The sequence below is a fragment of the Chanodichthys erythropterus genome, chromosome 8 (assembly GCF_024489055.1).
Source record: "Chanodichthys erythropterus isolate Z2021 chromosome 8, ASM2448905v1, whole genome shotgun sequence".
Taxonomy (NCBI): domain Eukaryota; kingdom Metazoa; phylum Chordata; class Actinopteri; order Cypriniformes; family Xenocyprididae; genus Chanodichthys; species Chanodichthys erythropterus.
In genome coordinates, this window is record NC_090228.1 from 9,839,719 (window position 1) to 9,865,976 (window position 26,258).

Below are 26,258 nucleotides of genomic sequence, written 5' to 3' on the forward strand. Positions count from 1 at the left end.
TTAATGTAAAGTGGAACTCATTTAATGAGTTATAAACATTAATTACCTATTAAAGTGAACCTTAATGTAGTGTGAACACACGTTAATCATGTATTTATTAATTATTAATGTACACAGAAGATAATATCTTTTTCAGGTGAAATATTTTATTTTTGATGAATGTCTCAGTAAACACAACTTTAAACTTGAAAAAAATAAAAAATCTTTTACAGCACAAAGTTACAGAGCATGACTTCTCATGAAAAGTGGCTTATGCAGGTAAACTTAAATTAAAACATTCAGAGAAACAATCAAGTATTCAGAAAAGATAATAAACATCACACCTATAAGCCAAACATATTTGATACAAGCTGAATAAAGGCACCTAAATATGTATTTTTTTTAATTAACAGTTGTGTAAACCATTAAATCAATGACCTAATGCACCATTACAGAACATTAGCAGCATATTAATATGCATTTAATAGATATTTCTGATATGATAAAGGCCACTGTAACTTGAGTACGTTATTTGGCTTTGGTCATCCGTACAGTACATGCGCGGGTGCGCCGGAGCGGTTATTTGTTTAAGATAACTACAAACTAACACAGCGATTACTAATATAATATAAACACTAGAAAAACAAAGTCTGCGATTTCACCTCAGTTAGCTTACCCATCAAATCAGTAAACACAAATTCCCTTCAACGCATGTTGGAACAGTACTGTGTAACTTCTTCTCAAAAGTGGCAAGGCTTTATTGAATGCTCACTAGCGCCAACTCCTGTCACACGCCAGAATCAACACGCATAGTGATGAGAACCCGAAAGAGAATAATAAAGTATATAGCCTACTACTACTGCGTATAATAATAATAATAATAATAATAATAATTATAAATAGAAGAAGAATGCATTGCTCATTATACATTATTGTCACATTTGGTGTAAAGAGCAGTCAGGGAGCAGGATTCAGATGAAGCATTTTTTTTATTATGAAGAAAGTTATAGAAAACTAGACATGACAATAATATATTAGGCTATACTAATATATACTCTTTATATATACTCTTTATATACTTATATACTCTGTATACTTATATACTCTTTCAGGGTTACATCACTAAGCATGCGTGTTCTGGCGTGTGACAGGAGTTGGCGCTAGTGAGCATCCAATAAAGCCTTGCCACTATCATGAGAAGAAGTCATGCAGTTACCAGGGCATGCTCTAAAGTAAAATTTGTGTTTAAAGTTACTGATTTGATGGGTAAGCTAACTGAAGTGACATTGCAGACTATGTTTTTCAAGTGTTTATATTATAATCGCTGTGTTAGTTTGTATATTATATGTTTATTCGCGGTGTTAGCTTTTTATATTAAATAAATAACCGCTCTGGCACTCCCAAAAAATTACAGTATCCTTTATCATGATATCAAGAATAATTATTAATTGCTTATTAATATTTCAACAATAAAATATGTCACCAGGAAAAAAACAAAAGAGATCTGCGTCTGCTTTAATAAACACGATGCACACTACATTAAGGTTCACACAGGTTATTAATATTCGTAACTCATTAATAAATGGTTCACAGGTTTTCACTTTACATTAAGGTTCCTTTTCATAGGTTGTTAATGTTCATAACTCATTAATAAATGGTTCACAGGTTTTCACTTTACATTAAGGTTCCTTTTCATAGGTTGTTAATGTTCATAACTCATTAATAAATGGTTAACAGGTTTCCACTTTACATTAAGGTTCCTTTTCATAGGTTGTTAATGTTCATAACTCATTAATAAATGGTTAACAGGTTTCCACTTTACATTAAGGTTCCTTTTCATAGGTTGTTAATGTTCATAACTCATTAATAAATGGTTAACAGGTTTCCACTTTACATTAAGGTTCCTTTTCATAGGTTGTTAATGTTCATAACTCATTAATAAATGGTTAACAGGTTTCCACTTTACATTAAGGTTCCTTTTCATAGGTTGTTAATGTTCATAACTCATTAATAAATGGTTAACAGGTTTCCACTTTACATTAAGGTTCCTTTTCATAGGTTGTTAATGTTCATAACTCATTAATAAATGGTTCACAGGTTTTCACTTTACATTAATATTATTACTGGTCATATTACTGGTCTTGTGGTGAACAATGAATCCGTGCAAGTTAAAACACAGAAAAAACTTGTTTGCCGCAGTAATCTTTAATCAAAATCTGAAAAGTTACTTCTGGTCTGGAATGGCGTTCCTTCTCTGATAACGTCAGTTTGACGGCTTGGGTTGAAAACGTGTAAAGCACTCTTCTGCAACCGTTCGTCTGCTATGAGTGAGATATGGAGAGGAGGAGTGCGAGAGATGGAAAGGAGGAGCACTAAAGTAAAACTCTGCCCTCTATTCAATATTCTGTTTCACTTGGAAATACGTCACAACACTGGAGAAGAGTCGTTTGCAACTTCCGGTTCACGCAGACTTTAATATCTAATCAAGTTATGGTTATTATCTTTTGTTTTATTTTCAAAATAAAGTTGGAATTTTGTCTTTAAAAAAACAATAATTTTGTTTTTATACACTGCTGTGGAGAGGCATCATGACCTTTTTGGAGAGTATCATGGGTAAGACAAAAACTTCTGGTAAGCAACATAGTAAGACAAGTGGCAGTCATGAGATATTAATAAGAAAGCACAAATACAACAACCTTCAGTCTAATTATGATAGTCAATTTTTGCTGCATCATAAAATAAACCAGAAATCTGGTTTTGAGTTAAATATGTTAATAAATACATTTATTAAGCATTTATAACATGTGAGTTAAAAACGGCTCACTATTTGGCAGGTATTGCATTAAAGTCGCCTTTTTATTCATGCAGTTATAACTGCATTATTAATGATTTATAATGCATTTGTAAATGACTTATTACTCATTAACAAACACCTTTATAAACCCTTTACAAAGGGAACCTTAATGTAAAGTGTTACCCAAAATTCTCTGTTTTTACTGTTATTTCTATTCCTTATGTTCTATTTTTATTATTATTCTTTATATAAAGCACTTTAAATTACCATTGTGTATGAAATGTGCTATACAAATAAAATTGCCTTGCCTTGCGCACTCAGTTCCTTGTGAAAAGAGTGGTAATGTCATTTTGCAAGTCTTTTTTTGTTCAATGGTCAACCTTCCTGGATGAATCTGATCAGTGTTTGCAATTTTCTGTCTTTACTTGTTACCTCTCTGATGGCCTGGAGTCTTTCTTCTGCTATATGTACATGCTGGACCGTGTTTATGCTTTCAATCTCCATTTCTACTGAACTCCCTGATGCATGTTCAGGTTAGTATGAGCGGCTCAGCATGTCAGCTAGCAACATATCCTTCCCTGGGATGTAATTGACTTCACTGTCATATCTCTGTAGTCTAAGTAACATTCTTTGCAGGTCTTTTGGGTTCAGCAGGGGTTTTCTTACTGTTTTCCAGTGGCTTATGGTCAGAGTGTACAGTTACTTTGCTCCCATATTTTTCCATACCGAAGACAATGACCAAACATTCTCTATCTGGGCATATTCATAGTCAATGCCAAACTGCCATAAGCAACTTGCGCCCTCTCCTGAAGTAAAGCAGCCCCTAACCGAGTCTCCGATCATCACACTGACTATCGCGGATCAGAGAGTCTTTGATCTGGAGATCATTTTTAAGTCTGTTTCATATTTTGTCAATGTTCTCATCAGATCTGATTTCTGACAAAAAACGGCACCTTTCAACTGTCTCGTTCACTTTTGGACTGCAGTGGTCATCCAGTGCACTTGTTTATCTGGTGTCGAGGTTGGGATCAGGGTCTCGCACAGCTCTGAAAACTTTCAGCTTCTCCAGAGTCCGCCAAATTAAGATCCATACAAAGTGAACTTTTCTTTACACAATTTCCATGATTTCGCCAGATTAGTTGAGGCTGCCACCATGTTTCATTCTGTCATCTATTATCAATAGAATAGACTGTTAACGCCAATCTAGTTGCGTACATTTAACTTTATTAAACACAAACCCGGTCTGTATCTGTAAAGATGGCGGAGTGAGCAGTCGTAAAAGTTGCAGGGTCCGACAGAAAAAGTGATTTTGACATCCAAAACTGATATTTTTGAATAACAGTCACCCCTCAAGCCATTGTGAGGTAAATATCACTCTTAAAAGACTATTGTTAGACACTTTTTTGAAAAGACGCACAAAATAATACACTCGAGAAAAAAAAAAAAAAAAATGGCTAACACTCAGGACCAAGCTAGCTGCAATGAACATGACTACAACATGGACGGGATACGCGAGGCATGTTTTGACGAATATGTTGAAGAAGAGATGCAGATGGCAAAACCTCTGAGTGACCACACTCCGTTACAGAGTCCACATCCAAAAAAACTGAAGAGGAGAGATGAATCAAAAGAAGTAAGCATGGAAAGCATATACGATGCTATTCACACTCTGTCACAAATATTTGAGGAAAGACTGGATGCGTTTGAAAGAAAGTTTGAAAAATTTGAACAGCGCATCCAAAATAATGAAAAAGACGTGACAGAAAATAAAAATGGAATAATTCAACTAAACGCGCAAGTGGATAGGCTGACAAAAGAGAACAAGGAGCTGAAGGAAAGATGCCGGGAAATTGAGCGATACGGAAGACGATGGAATCTCAAATTGATCGGGATACCGGAGAAGGAAAACGAGGATATAAGAGAGATGGGGATCGGTATTCTCACAAGAGTGATTCCGATTTCAGTAGAGAAACTACGGGACACGGTTGATACTGTCCATCGTCTGGGAAAGAAAGATGATCCCGCCTTCAATATGAGACCACGACCGATCATCATGCAGTTTGGTATGAGGACGATGAGGGATGAGATCTGGAGGAGGTCGAGGGAGGCCAGAGTCTGCAAGGAGTTGCATGTCCAATTCAGACAGGACTGGTCAAAAGAGGATCGTGAAGCTCGGGCAAAGCTGTATCCGACGGTACAGGAGGCCAGACGTAACGGGAAGAAAGTTTACTTGAAGGAAGGGTATGCTATTATAGACGGAAAAAGAGTGGAGGCACCTTGCATTGGTTAAGTAGAGTGTCATCTCCTTCATTCAGAAAGTTTGATTAAGGGGACTGTTAATGTTAATGTCAAAGTTGAAATCTATGACAGATTGTTTATTCCTGCCTTAAATCCTATCTTTTAAGCGCATAAAGAGCGTGTATTTTGTTTCATTTGTATGTCTATTGTTTTTAGTTCTTTAAATGTTCGAGGTTTAAAGAATAACATTAAGCGTAAGGCCATTTTTTTATTTTGTAAGGAAGTTAAAGCCAACCTTATTTTGTTACAAGAGACACATTCTAACAAGGTCGATGAAAAATTCTGGAAGCAACAATGGGGAGACAATATTCTGTATTCACATGGAACTTCTCATTCTGCAGGTGTGATGATTTTATTTTTTAGGTTTGTAGGGAAAATTATTGATTGGAAAAGTGATGAAGCAGGTCACTGGCTAATGGTTGTGTTGGAAGTATTTGGTTTTAAAATGATTTTGATTAATGTATATGGGTACAACAACAGATCTCTCAATAGAAATATGATGTTAAAGTTAACTCAAGCTATCAGGGAATGGAGTGCAATTTATGGTACAGATAGCATAATAATAGGAGGTGACTTTAATATAGCACCTAACTCCTGGCTTGACAGAAAACCTCCCAAGGGGTTACAACCAGAATATAATGACATGTTAAATAATTTTTGTTTATCCAATAATCTGGTAGATTATTGGAGAGTAACACACCCTAACACAATGCAATTTACATGGATCAGCCCAGCAGATGCTATGTTCAAGGTTAGATTATTGGCTTGTGTCTCCAAATATTACTAATCTTACACCAAAATGTGATATTCAGTCATCTCCGCTTACGGACCATTGTCTTATTGGGTTGTCACTATCAATAGTCAAACAAAAACAAAAATCGAACAATATTTGGAAATTTAACAATACCTTGTTGCAGAATGAAGAATTTTGTAGTCAGATTAGAATATTATGTCTTGAAATTAATGACATGGATTTGTCAGATATAAGTACACTGTAAAAAATGGCTGTGAAATCTACAGTTATTTACTGTCGATTTCACAGTAACATTACTGTATAAGATTTTTACAGTAGAATATTGTAAAGTTTACAGTAAGACTGTAAAAATCACAGTAGTCCAAGAATTACAGTTGAAATCACAGTAGTCAAAGCATTACTGTAAAAAAAATCACAATTTAGCCACTATAGTACTGTAAATAGTAAAGTAAACTACTGTAATTTTCCTTTTTTTTTATCATATCTTTCTTTGTACCCCTTTCACATGGACGGCTCCAGATTATTGTTGTTCAGAATTCATTACCGGAATATGATGTAAATACTCAATGGTGAGCTTTAAGTAAAAGTGTAATATTAATAAATTAAAATGTGTCATGTAACTTGTACTCTGATGGACCTGCTGCAGGAGCTTTCTATTCCATACAATATATATTTTTTAAAGAATTCACATAAGATTCCAAGAATATGTTTTGTTTGTTTGTTTTGTGACCGTAAATGGGTGTTTGGGTGTAGGTGTTAACAGGGCAATAAAATATTTGATAAGCCTTATCTTAATCTCCAAAGTCTCCCCTGACATGGTCTAACAATATAGGCTTCATAAATGCATAATTTTTTTAGATATCATCCTCAGATTTGAACTGAAGCATGACCATTGGTTATAAGTTGCAACCCAGCAAACACAGTACATTGTGACGACGTCGTCAGTGTTAGTCGTCATTTGGTCAGTGTGACATTACTTTATGACAACGTTATGAGGACGTCGTGGTAATGTTCCATTTTTTAGAATCTTGGCTAACGTTCCAGAAACGTCGTGGGCACGTCCTCAAAAGACGTCGCTGGTTAATCCGACGGAGAATGTTGTAGCGACGCGATCCATTGGTCTCCTGATAACATTCCAGACGTGTAACTTTTTGTGTTCAAAATGTACAAAAAAATCTACAATGGGAATGTACAACATGAATCTATTTTCCAAACCGTGTTTTTGTCTTACCCTGAATTATTATGGTACACCTAGAATAAGTGTGTATATTTGGACTATTTTAGACCGTGTAGAAACCGCTGCGGAGTAGCACAAATACCTGCGTGACTCGTCATAGAGATAACAGAGAGAAGTAGCTCCGGCTACAGTGTTCTTCCGCAAGATATGCCGTTTTGTTTATGAACTGCTAGAGTGCCAAAAGACTTGTTTATATATTATATATATGTTGTGTTTGTGAATTACGGATATTTATTGGATGGGGCATGCGCGAGACAAATTCGAACTTTTAAACAAGCAGGTCAAACGGACTTTAGGAGACTCTGAATACTGCGCATGCGCATCAACGGTCGACCTCCAGCAGACGGACACAGAGTAAAAGGTAAGCCCTGCAAATCTTCTTTTATTCATCGTTTTTGCCCATATGACACTAAATATCACTTGTGACGAGTAATGTTAGTGCAGTGTTTTTGGTTTTCTAAATGTATTTAATAAATAAATTCCGTTTGGTTATGTGCGCACGAGCGTTGTCTCCCGTGAGGCGGTAACGTTCAAATCTGAGACAGTTTTACATTTTTCTTTTAGTTATTTTAAATGTAATGTTAACTGTTTAATGCTATAAACAGCAGAATAATCACTTATATTCGTTAAATGGCAACTGTAGTAGAGTGTTTGTTAATTTTAGACCCTGCCTGGTCTCCTGAAGCTCACGTGAACCATTGTGTATAAAACGGTTAACGTTAATCAGACACGGTTAATTACTTAACGATTCGTTTACTAAAATTATTTGTAATGACTTTCAATAATCCTGGTAAGTCAATGATTTAGAGTTGTTCATAACGAAATATTCTCGTTTGTCGCCACTTACTGGTTTAACGTTATGTGTGATTAGTCTATTCATTCCTATCTAACATAACGTTACTTTTTATTTTCAGTAGCTGAGGAGAGACAGCCATGATGCCATGACAATAATTGATGATTAAAAGCAGGGGTGGGTATTAAATTCGTTTCTGACTGCTATTGATATGTATGTAACGTTCAGTCTTTAATTACCCTTTATATACAACCACATATCATTCAGATAATCTCCAGGTGGACTGCACGGGTCCAGGATCTAGAGATCATCCATCATGAGGACGATGTTCCAGGAGAAGCAGCGTATACTGGGTGAAAAACTATGCCTCATTTTTTCCAATATCACAGGTAAGACTAAATGTATTTAAATTGATTTCAATCATGGGTCATGTCTTTCAGGTCTGCTTGATCATTTTGTTGTCCTGGATGTGAGAACATGGTCAAAAGGTGTGTCAATCAGCATCCAGCCATAAAAGCAGCCTTCTCCTTAAAGGGCTCAGAAGGACAAACAGGTAATTCACAGGGTTGAATTTCACAATTCAATTACTCACAGAGACAAGATGTTAATAATTCTGAATTCAAGGGGTCAGCAATTTTACTATTTGATACATTTACACTTTTTATTTCAGTCAAAATGAAATCACTGATTGATGAATCTGAACATAGTTGATGTGTACATTTATTTAGAGATCAGATTTGATATCTTAAAATGCACTGTCTGTCCAAAATTACAGACTTTCCTGCTGTTGGTGCATGTTAACCATCATCCTGTCATTGCTTCTTTTATGTTTCAAAAAGCAGACTTTATCTTTATCATTCCAGGTCCTGATTAGGAGACGCAGAGAACATGAAGCTACAGTATGTGCCGTGCAGCTTATATTTATCAAGCAGTAAAAATGCTCAAAACTAAAAACAAGCATTTAAAAATTTTATGAAAACAGTCATTTATTACACTCCATTCATTCAACAGCAATGGTTGATTTCGTACGTCATTGCATCATTTCTACATCATTCCACATGCTTTACACTTTCAAATTTCTGTTTTAATCAAGTGTTTACATGTCCTATCGAACAGATTAGAAAAGGTTTAAACCACCCCTTACATTCAGAATGAAATTTTAAAAAATTTGATTTGGCAAATTTATTCTGAATGACATTGTTGCATGTGACTTAAAGTTCACCCAAAAATGAAAATTCTGTCATCCTTTACTTATCCTTTACAAATGATACACAATCACATCACATAGGCTGCTTGGCAACCCTATATATATATATATATTTTTTTAATCTAAAACTATAGCAGCAACATTAGCTGTGTTTACATGGGTTCTAATAATCAGACTAGTAGCACAGATGGAACAAGAAGTCACATGTTAATTGGAATGAATTGGCCGGGTCCAATTGACATTTCATTCGGATTGAAAGAGCATGTTTAAAACTTTTTTTAAATCTGTTCGATACTATCAAATACAATCCAAAATCTCCTTCCACTCATCATCTTATTCACAAGCTCCTTGTTTTGGCCGTTGAAATTAGCATTTTTACTGCTTAAATATAAACAGCATGGCACAAAGCTTAATGTATTCATTGTCTCCTAATTAGGACCCATAATAGATAAATGTTAAGTCTTGTTTTTAAAAAATCTGTGTAGTGCAGTCGTGCAATGTACCAACTGCTTTGATATGATTATTGGGTTAACTAACTTGTATGCAAAGGCTCACAAACTGTGTTAGAACTTTCACAGTGTACGCCTGCCAAGACTGTTGTTCATCTTCGAAACATAAGTGAAGATATTTTAATGAAATCTGAGAGCTTTCCATCCCTCAATTTACAGACCATGCAACTAACACTTTGACACTTCAAAAAGTTCATAAAGTGATTGTAAAAGTGATCCATATGAATGGAGAAGTTTATTCCAAATTTTTTGAAGAGACTTGTTCGCTTAATGCAATATACAGTTTGAGTTTAGACTTTTTTCACATATAAACATTAATTAGCAAACAATGGAAAATGGAAGCTCAACTTGTTTGTAAATGCACTAGTGTGTTGAATTTGTTTATTATATAAGGTGATCAAGTTTATTCAGAAAATTTGGACTAAACCTCTCTATTAGATTAGATTTACGATCTGTATGAAATTATTTTATTTTAAACATCAAAGTGGCAGTTGTGTAGACTGTCAATAAAAGGAACAAAGCTCTCAGATTTCATTAAATTATCTTTTTTGTGTCTTGAAGATGAATGAAAGTCTTAACAGGTTTGGAACGACATGAACTCATGTCATGATAAAAACAATGTTATAACTTACAATATATACATGATAATATTTTAATGATTTCAAAATACTTTGAAGAATACAAAAAACATTTAGGTAATATTTAAATTATTTTTTTTGTGCTTTCGTGTACATGAAGATGTATTTTTTGAGGATGCTGCTATGATAGACCCTAGATTTAAGGGAAAGGTGAAAAGAGAGTAAGTCTGACAGTGACACGATTATAAATGTAATTCGGTAATTTAACGGATCTTGCCCAAACTCACCTAGTCAGAGCCAGTTGCATTCAGTCAGTGTTTAAAATCTGTAAGGAAATAGCTAATAGTAAAATTGTTTAGAATATTAAAGTAAAACTACTTTAAAATATTATTATTTTACTATATTTTTCAACAAATGCAGCCTTGGTAAGTGGAAGAGACTGCTTTCAAAAGTAAAAATGCAGCTTCTATCAATGTAATCTTCTCTTTCAGCTGCCAGAGGAGGAGGATGATGATGGCAGTGGTGACCGAGATGAAGAGGAGGAGGAACATGTAAGTTAGACACACTTTCCTCATTCCTTTCTAACAAATAATAAACCTGACTACAACAACTACTACAATAACATTGTTTTTAGCTTCCAGTTTGCAAAAATCCAAAGTGATCCTTGCCTCAGAAGAGCCTGAGAAAGACGCACTTCCTCTTCTCTCACAGCTCTCCATCATCTTCCTCCTCAACACTGTTGGAAAGAGTGTTCTACACAGCTGAGGACACGGTAATGAGAGATCTCAAATTCTTCCTGAGAAAGTCCACATGTTTATTTTCTTGAACAAAAACTGTACATGTATTTTTGGGTGGGCCAAAGTATTATTTAAAGAAATGCTAAAAATCTCTATATTGCTCTTTATACATATCTTTTACTCTTTATGAGTGTCATCTTCTAGATTTTTTTTATCTTTTGGGAAGCTCAAGGACTGTAAAAGTTCTAGTAAAGCAGTATTAAAGCACATTACCTCAATATATATTACTCATACAGGACACTTAGGAAATGGTTTAAAACATTTTTTTGCAAATAAAGTAATAAAATATCTGCTGAATCTTTTTCACATATCATTTTTGTGCTAAATTTTGGAGAGTAGTAATCATAAGAGTATAAATATAATTGATAAAATCATTATTTAACTATACCCATCTCTCTAATGATGAAACACTTTTTCAATAAAAAGAATAAAACATTAATCATTGGTTACATTTATTGATTGTATTGTTTGATTTATATGAATGTGTTTGATTTATAAATTCATGTTCAATTCTCTGTACTCATAACTTAATAACACTTGGTTGCATGGTAATGTTAATGTATTGGCTTATTTTACAAAGTAACAATGCTGATGATTTCATGGATGCAGTTTGTTTCTAGCCATTTTCTATCATACAATTAGAATTTATAATATTTTATAGCAGAGAATTAAGTGTTCAGTTCTGCATAGATTCTGTGCATGGAACACAGAATGTTCGTTAACTTTGGATGGTATAATGGCATGTTGTCCAATGTCCATTATCCCTTTATGTTGTACCTGTTTTGTCATTCCTGTTCATCAAATGTTTTTAAATAAATAACTGTTAACAATTATCTTATTGTCTGCAGTTGATTGCTATGTTTTAGAATATGGGTGATTCTTTTAATGATGGCTAATATTAAATCACAGTGATACAGTATTTAAATTGTACAGCGAGAAACTGAATTTACAGTGATTACCTGTTATCTACTGTTTATAGTACTGTATTGCATACAATACATAAAAAAAACAGTGCTTAACTGTTTTTTGTATGTAAATGCAATCGAAATCACAGTATTTTTTTCTTCTACAGTAAAACAATCAATACTGTAAATACAACTAAAATCACAGTGTTTAATTGTTTTTTATTTTACAGTGAATACACAAAATACTGTAAATGGAAGTACAGTACCCTTACTGTAAAATGTATTCACAGTAACTTACTGGCAACAATTAGCCAGTAAGTTACTGTAAATACAAGTAAAATCACAGTATTTAATTGTTTTTGATTTCACAGTGTATACATAAAATACTGTAAATGGAAGTACAGTACCCTTACTGTAAAACGTATTCACAGTAACTTACTGGCAACAATTAGCCAGTAAGTTACTGTAAATACAACTAAAATCACAGTATTTAATTGTTTTTGAATTCACAGTGTATACATAAAATACTGTAAATGGAAGTACAGTACCCTTACTGTAAAACGTATTCACAGTAACTTACTGGCAACAATTAGCCAGTAAGTTACTGTAAATACAACTAAAATCACAGTATTTAATTGTTTTTGAATTCACAGTGTATACATAAAATACTGTAAATGGAAGTACAGTACCCTTACTGTAAAACGTATTCACAGTAACTTACTGGCTAATTGTTGCCAGTAAGTTACTGTAAATTTCACAGTAAATTTTTTACAGTGTCAATACTAAAAAGAGGAGCACTCCATGGACGCACATCCATGAACCACATTATTAGACAGTTTTGTAAGGATGCATGGTGTATTAAAACTATTTAAAAATCATAATACAGCATCAGCTACATAATGCTATTCTTAAATCTAAGCTTACACAGGATAATACATCAATAAAAAAAAAAACTCTCGCTCTGTCTTTGCATGTTTGATGTCCACATATTCTTGTTGAAGAAATTACAGTGGCTGTAGCATTTCTATCACAAAGAAGTGGCCGAATATTATTATTTAACTAATAATATATTTTTTTTAATCATGGTTGGCTTTGATCGTGGATTTGATCGTGCTGTGCTGTGTAACAACAAAAATCAGCAGGCTTTTGGCGCCCTCTGCAGGCATTTGTTATAATATATAATGTATTAACAGTTCAGGAAAAAAAATTCTTGATGTGTTTAAATATGCAGATTAGCTTATTTTGGTTAATTTAGAAGAAATCTACAGATGCAAACAGACGGAGGGTAGTAGGCTTAAAACAAACTCCATCTAAATGTGTAGGGTTAGGGTTAAGTTTTCTTTCCATTAGAGTGAAAGACATGGCAGCAAAAATGGACCTTAAAATTGTAAAATCTTAAAATTGTCCACTTCATGAAAGAAGTATTCCAATAACACCAAAAAATTAAAACGATTTATTGATTTGTGCAAAATAAATTATTAGTGAAACTATGTCCCTCTCCTTGGTGCAGTCATTTATTCTAAATATATATAGCTACTTGAAAATAGTTGTTGATTTCTCTTGTGATAAACCGAGTGAATACTAAAGAAGACCATGGTCTCTGTGTGAACTGATTATTTTGTAGAAATCTGTGGAGTATAAAACAATTGGATGAGTGTAAGTGAAGTCAAAGTTGTCTTAATATATTTAAGGGTTCGTTATTTTTTAAATAAATAATTATGAGAAGTGCCCTTTTTTCCACTTGAGCCCCTGCCCCCCAAAATGTCTGTGCACGTCCCTGGTTATAAAGGTGTTTAAACAGCAAAACACATCCACTTGCACATATTTGACAATCGGACTATTATATATTTCATGCTATAGTTAACAAATTTGCGAATATTTTGAATAAAAAAGGAAAAATTAAATGAAAGCAGATCATCATTCATATAGTGCTGCGGTGTGCCACATAACAAGCAATGACGCGTCACCATGGAAACCATAAAGCGATACCTTCCAAATAACGGTCCCCTTAAAAAACTCACGCTGGGGAGTCAGACAGAATATTTGAAACTTACGTGCGAAAGGGTTAAAGGGTTATTTCCCCCAAAAATGAACATTCTGTCTTTAATTACTCACCCTCGTGTTGTTCCAAACCCGTAAGACCTTTGTTCATCTTCAGAACACAAATTAAGATATTTTTGATGAAATCCGAGAGGAATCCGACTCCTCCATAGACATCAATTTAACCACCACTTTCAAGGTCCAGAAAGGTACTAAAGACATCATTAAAAATAGTCCTGTGACTTCAGTGGTTCAACCTTATTTTTATGAAGTGATGAGAATACTTTTTGTGCAACAAATACAAAACAAAAATAACGACTTTATTCAACAATATCTTCTGTTCTGTGTCACTGGACGAGTCAGATACCTCTCGGATTTCATCAAAAATATCTTAATTTATGTTCTGAAGATAAATGAAAGTCTTACGGGTGTGGAATGACATGAGGGTGAGTAATTAATATCCAACCCAATATTATATAAAAATATATATATTAGTATATAAATCTTACTTTTTATATGATTAAAATCGATAAGGTGAGAATGATAGAAAAAGCTTTAATGGTAACACATTACTTAGTAATTAGTCATTAATTAACATGAACTAATAATGAACTGCACTGTCTCCCCAAAAGTCAAATTCTCCAGTTCACACTTACAACCCTAATTCCAGAAATGTTGGGACGTTATTTACATTTGAATAAAATGAAAACTAAAAGACGTTCAAATCACTTGAGCCAATATTTTATTCACAATAGAACACAGATAACATAACAAATGTTTAAATGGAGAAATTTTACAATTGTATGCACAAAATGAGCTCATTTCAAATTTGATGCCGGCTACAGGTCTCAAAATAGCCTCTTCTTTTCAAAACAATGTGAAGACGTCTGGGCATCGAGGTTTTGAGTTTTTGGAGTTTTTGGTGTTGAAATGTGGTCCCATTCTTGCCTGATATAGGTTTTCAGCTGCTGAAGAGTTTGTGGTCATCTTTGATGTATTTTTCCCTATAGGTGAAAGATCTGGACTGCAGGCAGGCTAATACAGCACCCGGACTCTTCTACAATGAAGCCATGCTGTTGTAATAGCTGCAGTATGTGGTTTTGCACTGTCCTACTGAAATACACAAGGCCTTCTCTGAAATAGACATCATCTGGAGGGGAGCATATGTTGCTCTAAAACCTTTATATAACTTTCAGCATTCATAGTGCCTTCCAAAACATGCAAGCTGCTCATACTGTATGCACTTATTCACTCCCATACCATCAGAAATGCTGGCTTTTGAACTGAACGCTGATAACACGCTGGAAGGTCTCCCTCCTCTTTAGCCCGGAGGACACGGTGTCCGTGATTTCCAACAAGAATGTCAAATTTGGACTCGTCTGACCATAGAACACTTTTCCACTTTGAAACAGTCCATTTTAAATCTCTGGATCTCTCCTACCTCTCCTTACTACTCTTTTCAGCTGAATCAGCATACGCAGTGACACTAAGAGCAGTAAGAGCAAAACTCCCAGTACGATCACAAGCACAGAGAGAGACGCTGCTGGAGGAGATTGTAGACAAGAGACTGATGTTGGAGGAGAAGATGATGTTGTTGTGGCAGGAGTAGTGAACACTGACAAATCTGTCAAAACAGACAGACACATTTAAAATCATGCAGATATTATTATCACTAAAATTATGTAAAAATTACTGATATTGCTCAGTGTTTTTCCAGTGACCTGCACAGGTGAGTCCAGCGAGATCGTTGTTGGAGCAGTCAGTGTGGTTCTTCAGGGAGAGAGGACAGTCCCACAGGTGAATCTCATTCCCTCTGCACTCGACTCCGTTCAGCCACACAACACCTTCACCAGCACCAAAGACTGAATTCCCATCAGCCCTCAGTGCTGCTCCACAACCCAGCTGTCTGCAGACCACCTGAGCATCGCTGATGTCCCACAGATCATCACAGACTGAGCCCCACACAGTGTTATGATACACCTCCAGCCTCCCAGAGCACCGGCCCTCCCCTCCACTCAGTCTGAGAGGAACATGATCTAAATCACACACATCAACATCACTGACCAGATTCAGCACACCATTTACAAAAACACCTTTACACAACACATTTTAATACTTAAATTTGTGATAATTATCAACTCAAACTTACTTGAACACTGTCTTTGGTGAGGAGATTGTGAGGTAAAACATGTCAAATGACTCTGAGGAGACTCACTAGTCTGCTCAACTGAGATTAAAACATTTTAAAATTTAATTCACCACCAAAGAAATTTCATTAAAAGTCAAAAATAATCATATTTAAATAAAACACATCCAATTCAAACTATATTAAATCAGTTATATATAATCTTACCTGAGCAGGTGATATTGGCCACTTCATTATCACAGTCATTCAGTCCCCAGGGTGAAGATGGACACTGCCATATAGTGGAATCATGACGTCGACATTTAAAAAAATCAAGCCAATTATGAGACTTCAGTCCCTCTGAATATCTGGGTTCACTGGCAGATCTTCCACAGTTCAGCTCTTGACAGATCAGACTCGCTGTGTCTCTGTCCATCTTATTGTAACACACATTTCCCCAGGATCCATTGTAGAAAACCTCCACATTCCCTTCACAGCCCTCAGTTAACCTGATCTCTTTAAACTCTAGATGGAAAAGGATAATAATAAACTTCAACTCTAATCCAACCCCAAAACATTTCAAACACTGAATGTTACATATGGGTGATTGAAATTTCTGGAAAAAATATTTTGGATTTTAAATGTTACTGAATAACAGTTTTTCACACTACACATTTACCTGAACACACGACTCCTACATCCTCCTTGTGTTGACAGTCATGTTTTCCCCAGCCTGGAGAAGAGCAGCTCCACAGGGACGTCTCATTCCCCTCACACTCCACCTCATCCAGCCATATGGGTCCAGAACCAGGACCAAACCAGGCTGGTACCTGCTGGTTACTGAGGGCCACTCCACACTGCAGCTGTCTGCACACCACATGGGCATCTTTAATATCCCAGGAGTCATCACACACTGTCCCCCATGAGCCGCTGTGAAAAACCTCCAGCCTCCCTGCACAGTCTCCCCCAGAACCCACCAGCCTGATGGACCCGCGACCTGATATTCAGAGAAAGAGAAACACATTAGTGATCACTAACAACTGAAGAATCTGCCCAGATGTTGCTCTTCTCACCAAGGCAGGTGATTGACAGCTGTTGTGTGGAGCTGCAGCTGAGAGTTTGTGGAGAGCTGCAGTTCCCCAGATGAGCTTCACTCCCAGAGCACTGGAAGCCCGTCACACACTCATGACTGTGTTCAGGACTGGATGAAGAGGAGCCAAAGAAATTCAGCACAGAGCCACAGCCCAGCTGTCTGCAGACCACAGAGGATTCAGTGAGACTCCAGGAGTCCAGCAGAACTCTCCTCCAGACCTGATGGATGGAAACTTCCACCTCCCCCTCACACTGTCTCTCTCCAGACAACCGCACCAGACCGTCATGAACAGCCAGAGAGGAACCTATGGAGAAGATCTCATGTTTTACTAAAATAAGTAAATTCAGAATATAGTGAAATAGTGTTTATATATTATACAGAGAGTTTTTGGTACCATAATGGTCTCAGTGTCAAATAAGTTTACCAGAGCAGATGACTCCAACATCTCGTCTATGAGAACATTCAGCTCGACTCCATGAAGAGATGGAACATTCTGAGAGTTTTGTTTCATTCCCGTCACAATCAAACACATCAGCCCAGATTTCACCACTTCCCTCTCCAAACCAGTCTGATCCCACAACAGACACAGCAATCCCACAATTCAGCTGTCTACAGAGGACACTGGCAGCTCTCATATCCCAGCATGCATCACACACTGTGCCCCATTTACTGAAGTACTGATGCTCAACTCGACCAGAACAGATGTCAGGACCATTGACCAGTCTGAGATCAGTGTAACCTGGACAAAGAACACAGAGGTTACTGAAAATAATCAAACCAAGAAGAAAAAAAATCAAATAATTACATTTAGTATTTAATTTAAAGATTTCTCTATAGAGGCTGCACATTGATATTTTACCAGAACATATCAGTCCCACGCCATTGTCATGGGTGCAGTTCATATTATGTGAGGCTGATGATTTACAGAGGTGAATCTGAGACTCATTTCCTCTGCACTGAATCTCTTGTGTCCACATCTGAGCGTCTCCTTTTCCAAAAGCATCTTCTCCCAGCACCTGTACAGGAATCCCACAGTCCAGCTCTCGACACACAACCTCTGCATCCTGCTGGTCAAAGGCAGCGTCACACACTGAACCCCAGCCGCCTACAAGAAGCATCTCCACTCTCCCAGAGCAGAGGTGAGATCCGTCCACAAGTCTTGATCTTCCGTAGTTTATGGTTTCTGATAATATTTACAAAAAAGAGAAAACCGTCTCACTATGATTATGATATGGATGTAAAACAACAGAAAGTCCTTTGTTTTAATGGATGAAAGGCAGTTGTTTAGGCAACAAAATACAACCCCAAATCAGAAAAAGTTGGGACAGTATGGAAAACACAAATAAAAAAAGAAAGTAGTGATTTCTAAATTTACTTTGACTTGTATTTCATTGCAGACAATGTGAACACAAAATACTTCATGTTTTGTCTGGTCAACTTAATTTCATTTGTAAATATACATCCTTTCCTGTCATTCAGACCTGCAACACATTCCAAAAAAGGTTGGGACAGGAGCAATTTAGGGCTAGTAATCAGGTAAATTGGTTAAATAATGATGTGATTTGAAACAGGTGATGTCAACAGGTGATTGTAATTATGATTTGGTACAAAAGCAGCATCCAAGAACGGTCTAGTCCTTTAGGAGCAAAGATGGGCTGAGGATTGCCAGTTTGTCAACAAATACGTGAGAAAATTATTGAAATGTTTAAAAACAATGTTCCTCAAAGAAAGATAGGAAGACATTTGCTTATTTCACCTTCAACAGTGCATAACATAATTAAAAGATCCAAGGAATGTGGAGGAATTTCAGTGCGTAAAGGACAAGGGCGCAAGCCTAAGCTGAACAACCGGGATCTCAAGAATCGTCATTCATCTATCACCACATGGGCTCAAGACTACTTTGGCAAACCTTTGTCAAGTACCACAATACGTAGTTACATCCACAAATTAGTTAAAACTGTACTGTGCCAAAAGGAAGCCCTATGTTAACAGCGCCGTCGACTTCTTTGGGCTCGGAGGCATCTGGGATGGACCATCACACAGTGGAATCGTGTACTGTTGTCAGATGAATCAGTATTTCAGGTATTTTTGGGGAGAAATGGACGCTGTGTGCTCCGGACCAAAGAAGAAAAGGATCATCCAGACTGTTACCAGCAACAAGTCCAAAAGCCACGGTCCGTCATGGTATGGGGTTGTGTCAGTGCCCTTGGCAAAGGTAACTTGCACTTCTGTGATGGCACCATTAATGCTGAAAAGTACATAGAGATTGGAGCACAATATGCTGCCTTCAAGAAGACATCTTTTCCAGGGACATCCATGCATATTTCAACAAGATAATGCAAATCACATTCTGCACACATTACAAAGTCCTGGCTGTGGAGGAAGAGGATACAGGTACTTGACTGGCCTGCCTGCAGTCCCGACCTGTCTCCAATAGAGAATGTGTGACACATTTTTAAGCACAAAATGTGACAACGAAGACCCCGTACTGTTACCCAACTTAAGACTTATTTGCAGCAAGAATGGGACAAAATTACACCTGAAACACTTCATCACTTTGTGTCTTCAGTCCCTAAACGTCTTAAGTGTTGTGAAAAGGAATGGCAACATTACAAAGTGGTAAACTGTTCCAACTTTTTTTGAAATGTGTTGCAAGAATGTTTTTTTTTTTGAGTTTTCCATACTGTCCCAACTTTTTCTGATTTGGGGTTGTATGCTAATTATCAATTAATGCTTATGAATTGTTTTAACAACAAATAGCTCAAAATTATTTTTAATTGCATGTATGATGGATGAAAGTCAGATCAGTGCTGCATTAACAGGGTGATGTATGGAGAAGCTCACCTGAGCATCTGACTCCAGCATCTTCATGATGACCACAGTCAGTAACACCCCATCCTCCTGATCTACAGTCCTTCAGTGTAAACTCTGATCCACTACAGGCCACATCATCCATCCAAATTGGTCCTGATCCTTGCCCAAAGTAAGAATTACGCACAGCCTCTACAGGTTCTCCACAGTTCATCTCTCTACACACCACTGCAGCATCAGTCATATCCCAGTCATCACCACACACTGTTCCCCACTGACCATCATGAAGAACCTCCAGTCGACCAGCACAGGGATTATTGCCATTAACTAACCTAACAGTCTCAAAATCTGTCCGAGAGAGAGAGACCAGACACCGAATTCAGAAATTGAAAATTACAGAATACAGTTTGTTTTAAAGACAAAAGTTTTTTTGTTTTTTTTTAAGTGTATACTTACAAGCTGTAATGGGTGATATCAATGAGGATAGAAAAATACACATCAGATTGCTCTCCATCACCTTATACTCTAGTACAGAAAGTTCAAAATGTAGCAAACGTTTCCTTTCTGCTCCCTCAAAGGCACTGAAAAATTGAGTACTGTCAGCCCCCTTTAAAGAAGAGAGAGAAAGTGAAAGAGATTCTCACAGCTATTACTTTATTAGACACAACAGAGGAAATCATCAAACACAATCAGTGACAAATCAGAAAGCAGCATTTTTATTTTCTCCATATATATCAATAAAGTGTGAGCGCTGATGAGCGGGACTCCTCCTCCAGCGTGAAGAGACACTTCACTGAGGACAGACTCGTGTCAGTCATATGTCAGCGTGGAGATAAAGTCACACTAAACTTAAAGAGATTGAGAAACACTTTATTTCATACACAAAAAATAGTTGGTCTTTGCTATAAATAAATTATAATAGTTATATATATATATATATTACACTAGTTATTTTTCGGACATATGCATAATATTAAGTATTAAGTGCTACACCTTTTATGATGTTGTAGCCAAGAGCACAATAAACAGTATGTTAATAAGGCCTATCAAGACATTATTTGTAAACAATCATTGGTTTCTGTTCCAAAGGTATTAATTTGCCATTATATTAAACATTTGTTGATGTAGTTGTGTTTAATACTGCAATGTGTAATTCATCCAGCAGATGGCGGCAAAAGAGGAGCAGACAAGAATCTGGACCTTGTGGACAAAATATTATCAAAAACCGACAGAAATTTGGACAGAAATTGATCTTTTTTTTATTATTTAACACAGAGTTCATTTTACTGCACATATATTTTACTCCTAGTCTGTACACTAAGTGATATTTCTTGTATTTTCATTTTGTTCTTATATCATTTCTAAATTATGCATTTAATAAAAGTCTGACATTAACAGTTAAATGAAACTACAAAAAGCATTAGTTGGATTCCTTTTTAAGTGTTTTTACCTTCCCCGGGATCAGTGGCTCTTGATCAGGGGATCAGGGATCACTAGGGGGCCTCAGCAAACTTCCATAGGGTACTTCAGGATGACTTAAAATATTTAAATGAACATTTTATTATTAATAATAATATAATTGATAGTAATATTATTAACATGAATTATTATTAGTAGTAGTAGTAGTAGTAGTAGTAGCTTAGTATTAAATATTTTGTTTTATTTTGCATTAGAGACATATTATTGAAATAATATATTTCTTTATTGGTTTGTTTAAATGTTCTGGGCTCAGAGCAGGGTGGTTAGGATTGGAGGGTGAGTTTTAGAGGCGGAGCAATGAAGAGAGGGGTGGGTTTGTTTGGGTTGATTTCAAATATTAACAATGTCCAAAAGCATTGTTGAAAAATACATACCCCACCTTTAATAAGATTGATCAGAACCATTGATATATACTGTTTATGTATAAGACACAAAAGATGCTTCCTCATAAACAGCTCAGAAATCTTCATCCTCCACTGGGACACATTCAAATATCAGGGTGTTTTTGTCTTATTGGAGACATTTGTACACTAGGAGTATTCTGCATAAATGTAATGATGCTTAAAAAATTAATAGCCATTAGATTTAAAATAAACAATGAAAATGTAAATAGCCTAATTATTAGAATAGTTGTATATTTAGATTTAGACAGAACTATTAAATAGTTTTGCATAATTCGTCCACAAGATGGCAGTAATACACATGATTCAAAGCATTGTGCATACACTGTATATAAATCTATTATATGAACAGTGATTTGTTTAATTTTGTAATTTCACAAAAAAACATTATTGTTTGTTTTATTTTTATTAGTATAAATACAATAGGCCAAAAAACAATACAGCAAAAAATTCACAAAAGCTTTTTGTTGTTTCATTGCAGAAATATTTCAAATAACGAAAAACTTGAGATTTCAGAGAAATATCACTGTTGAATGTTCAAATGTGTTGAGCAGAGGCAGTGGGTGTGGTCATTCAGTCATTCAGCTCCACCCTCTTTGATTGACTCCTCCCCCACATCATCATAATCTGTTATTAAACAAACAAAATCTTAAATTATTTAACATGATTCTATTATAAATGTTCAATGTCATGAATATTTCAAATAGAGCCTATAAACCTGGAAAAATATAAATATTTAAGAAATAAAGTGTTATAATATAATGTTACAATAACTTACCTGACAGGTTTCTCATGTCTTCAGTGACACTCGTCACATCATTAAACTCCTCCTGAACTCCTTCTGATCAACAGAAATGACATAAAAATGTCACACTAATTAAAGGTGCTAAAGAGGATGTTTTGTTTTATACATTTTTGCAGTATTACTTGAAACTGTCTTTACTAACGGATAAAAGACTATTTATTAGGTGCACTGAAAGTAATAATATTAATATACATCATCTGTGCACGAGGTACGGCCTTAAAAACATCAGCCAATCAGATTGGCCCTCTGACTTGTCAATCACTGCCATGACATTCCTTGTGCGAGAAGTGCGCGGCTGTGCTCTCCAGTAACTTTCCACACTCCACAGGCGCCGCATGCAGTGTTTTTGTCAGGAGACAGGAGTAACAACTGCAGATTATGAGTTACCTGCGGTGAGTCCGACATAATGAATCCACTAACACGATACAGCGAATGCCGGTGGTAAACACTCGTGTTCCAATACTCGTGCACGAGTTTTGGGAGGCGTTCCTATGAGCTGTGAAGGAGGGGGGCTGTTCTTATGCATGCGCTCATTTGAAAAACTCAGTAATAGTCTTTGGATTCTCAGTTGATGAAAAAATCCTCTTTATCACCTTTAATAAAAAACTTTATCTAATTTAATGGATCCCTTTTCCCTTAAATGATTATTTGATTACACAGAAATCATGTTTAATAAACATATGTAAAAGGTGAAAATAAAATGCAGTTCTCACCTGTTATCATCATAACTCTCTGGTGCTACACATGAAAACATATGCCAAAATATATAACTTTAAGAAAGGAATTTTAAATATTATCAGTATTGAGCTTGATTAGATGAAAAGTTTGTAAAATATTGTTTTTTTTAAAAAAAAGTAAAAAAACTTTTTTTAATATCAAATTTCTGTCGGTTGGTGATGACATCATTATCATAGTTCTCAGGTGTTTCTTCTACAAAGTTAACAAAATATCACACTCACACACTTTATTGAATATTTTTTCCTTCAATATACTTTAATATTGTTATTTCAAACTATTTAATTACATAATAACAGAGCGACACCTGTCTCACGATCGGGTTTCAGTCCATCAGTGATGACGTCATCATATTCTCCCGGTGTGATTTCCTTCATCTCTTCTGCACCAACACAGAATATGGGTGCTTCTCAATATCCCTCCTTGTTTCCTCGCTCCTCCGTCCTCCATCCTATGACCCGGGAAACGATCGAGCTCAGTCATCTTGAAGGACATCTCAATTCTCTAACTGCACTGCGAGGAGGCGAGGATCGAGGAGTGAGGAAGCTTCCTGAGGATTCATGAGCGAGGATACACAGGTGCATCCTTTGCGGAAGTCTTTATCGTCGAGTAACCTGACGCACGCATAAATTCTCCTCCCCCTTCTTATCTGTCACAAAAATTTAAATGTATTCTTTACTTTTACAGATTAAATAAACTTTATATTTCACATATTTCAACTAGGCATCTTGCTTTATTAATATTTATTTATTTATTTTAAATAACCAAACTTTAACAACATGTGGGTAGATCCCTCGAGCGCAGCTGATGACGCTTTGAAGTGACGCTAAAGGGAGCGAGGATTAATCATTTCACTTGATTCAATTCCTTTGTCCTCTCGTCTTTTCCTTGCGTCCTTCCCTCGCATCCTGGAGGGGTGGAGCTAAGACGCGAGGAAAGGAAGCAAGGAAAGGAAACGAGGATGCACAAATAAGAATTGAGAAGCACCCATTGTTTGGATATAAAAGGCAAAATATGTTCGTGTTGCAGGTCATATTAATCATCTGGTAATGAATCACGTGATCAGTTTCAAAAGGTCGCTGACCTTTCAGGCTGTTGGTGACATCATCATAATATACAGTCTTAAACTCTTTTTCTAAAAAGGAGAACAGAAAGTTAATATAGAAGTAAACAGCAGTATGGGAGAATTCCCGGTGGGCCGGTCAGTTTATTTGGCCGCGAGGGCCGGTGTTGTCATGGCACTGGGTTGAACTGTGGCCGCGGCCAAATGTACTAAGCTGAGTAGCCTAACTTTTTCCTAAAAACATTCAGTGACGGATTTAGGCCTGGACGCCCCAGGGAGGCACGGGGCACCCGCGCAAGAAAAAACAAACAAACAATCAAACAAACAAACGAATGCGCAATAGGGTTTTTACCGCTCATTTGCACGCAACGTCAATGATATCATGTCACTCGGTGGGTAAATTAACCTGGGGTGCTTCTCAATTCTTATTTGTGCATCCTCGTTTCCTTTCCTTGCTTCCTTTCCTCGCGTCTTAGCTCCACCCCTTCAGGATGCGAGGGAAAGAAGCAAGGAAAAGATGCGAGGAAGTAGGAATTGAATCAAGTGAAATGATATATCCTTGCTCCCTTTAGCGTCACTTCAAAGTGTCATCAGCTGCACACGAGGGATACGCACATGTTGAAAAATTTTGGTTATTTAAAGAAATATATAATAAATATTAATAAAGCAAGATGCCCCGTTGAAATATATGAGGTATAAAGTTTATTTAAATTTAAATTATTGTGATAGATATAAAGGGGGAGGAGAATTTATGCGTGCGTCACGTTTCTCGATGACAAAGACTTCCGCAAAGGATGCACCTCTGTATCCTCGCTCATGACTCCTCAGGAAGCCTCCTCATTCCTCGATCCTCGCCTCCTCGCGGTGCAATTAGAGAATTGAGATGTCCTTCAAGATGGCTGAGCTCGATCGTTTTCCGGGTCACAGGATGGAGGACAGAGGAGACGAGGAGGGATATTGAGAAGCACCCCTGGTCAGGAGGGACTCGGAGTGTGCGCTCGGAGAAGACAACTCACTCAAAAGTATACGAGAAGAAGGGATGAGGTGACGTCTGTAGGGACAGCGGGACAAGTTCTAAATCAACGCTAAATTATGGTAAGGCAAAAGGTCTAAGCCACCGGAGGCTGATTTAAGTAACAAATAAATAAAAAGGAAGAGGGCAAAACATGCAAAAGATAAAGGCATGTATGCAGCTTTCTCATATCGTAATAATAGTAGGCAAATAATAAAATATGGCCTATCACTTATGTTATGTTGCTTGCTATGCTATTACACATTGGCCAACAATATTAATTTTTCTGTCTAACTAGCTTAACCAGACAGTAAAATGTGATTTTGTAACATGTAACTTTTTTTAAACAAACGTAATAGCCTACTTTAATATTTTACTGTAAAGTTTTGCAATTTTGTAGGATTTATGGTATTTTGTGTTATTTATTTGCCTCAATTTGTAATAATTTAAGTATATACATTAATATAAAATAGCAAAATTTTATGTTAAATCCACTATAATAAAGATCTACATTTATAAATTTCATTCATAGTGATAGACATGAAAAATGTGCCTGGTTAGTGGACGATTACTGCCATCTACTGGAAAGAATTAAATTAAAATTAAAATAACATGAATTTTTAACTACAGCCACTAGATGGCTAGATAATTAATCAATGTGTGACAGGTTGAGCTTTCTTTTATTTATTTTTCTTTAATGGTGTATACTTCACCGCAGTGGGCGTGTCCCCTGAGCTGGAGCTGTTCTGTTATGGAACACACCTGTGCGGTGTAATCAGCGACGCATGTTAGTGGCTTTATAAAAAGCATGTCCAAGTATAGCGCCGTGATTCCCTTGTGTGT

At 36.2% G+C, this 26,258-nt stretch overlaps 1 pseudogene; it reads right to left on the reverse strand.

Moving 5' to 3' along the window:
• Positions 1–14,821: 14,821 nt before the first annotated feature.
• Positions 14,822–26,258, reverse strand: part of LOC137024539 (antigen WC1.1-like) — a 48,069-nt pseudogene continuing 36,632 nt past the window's right edge.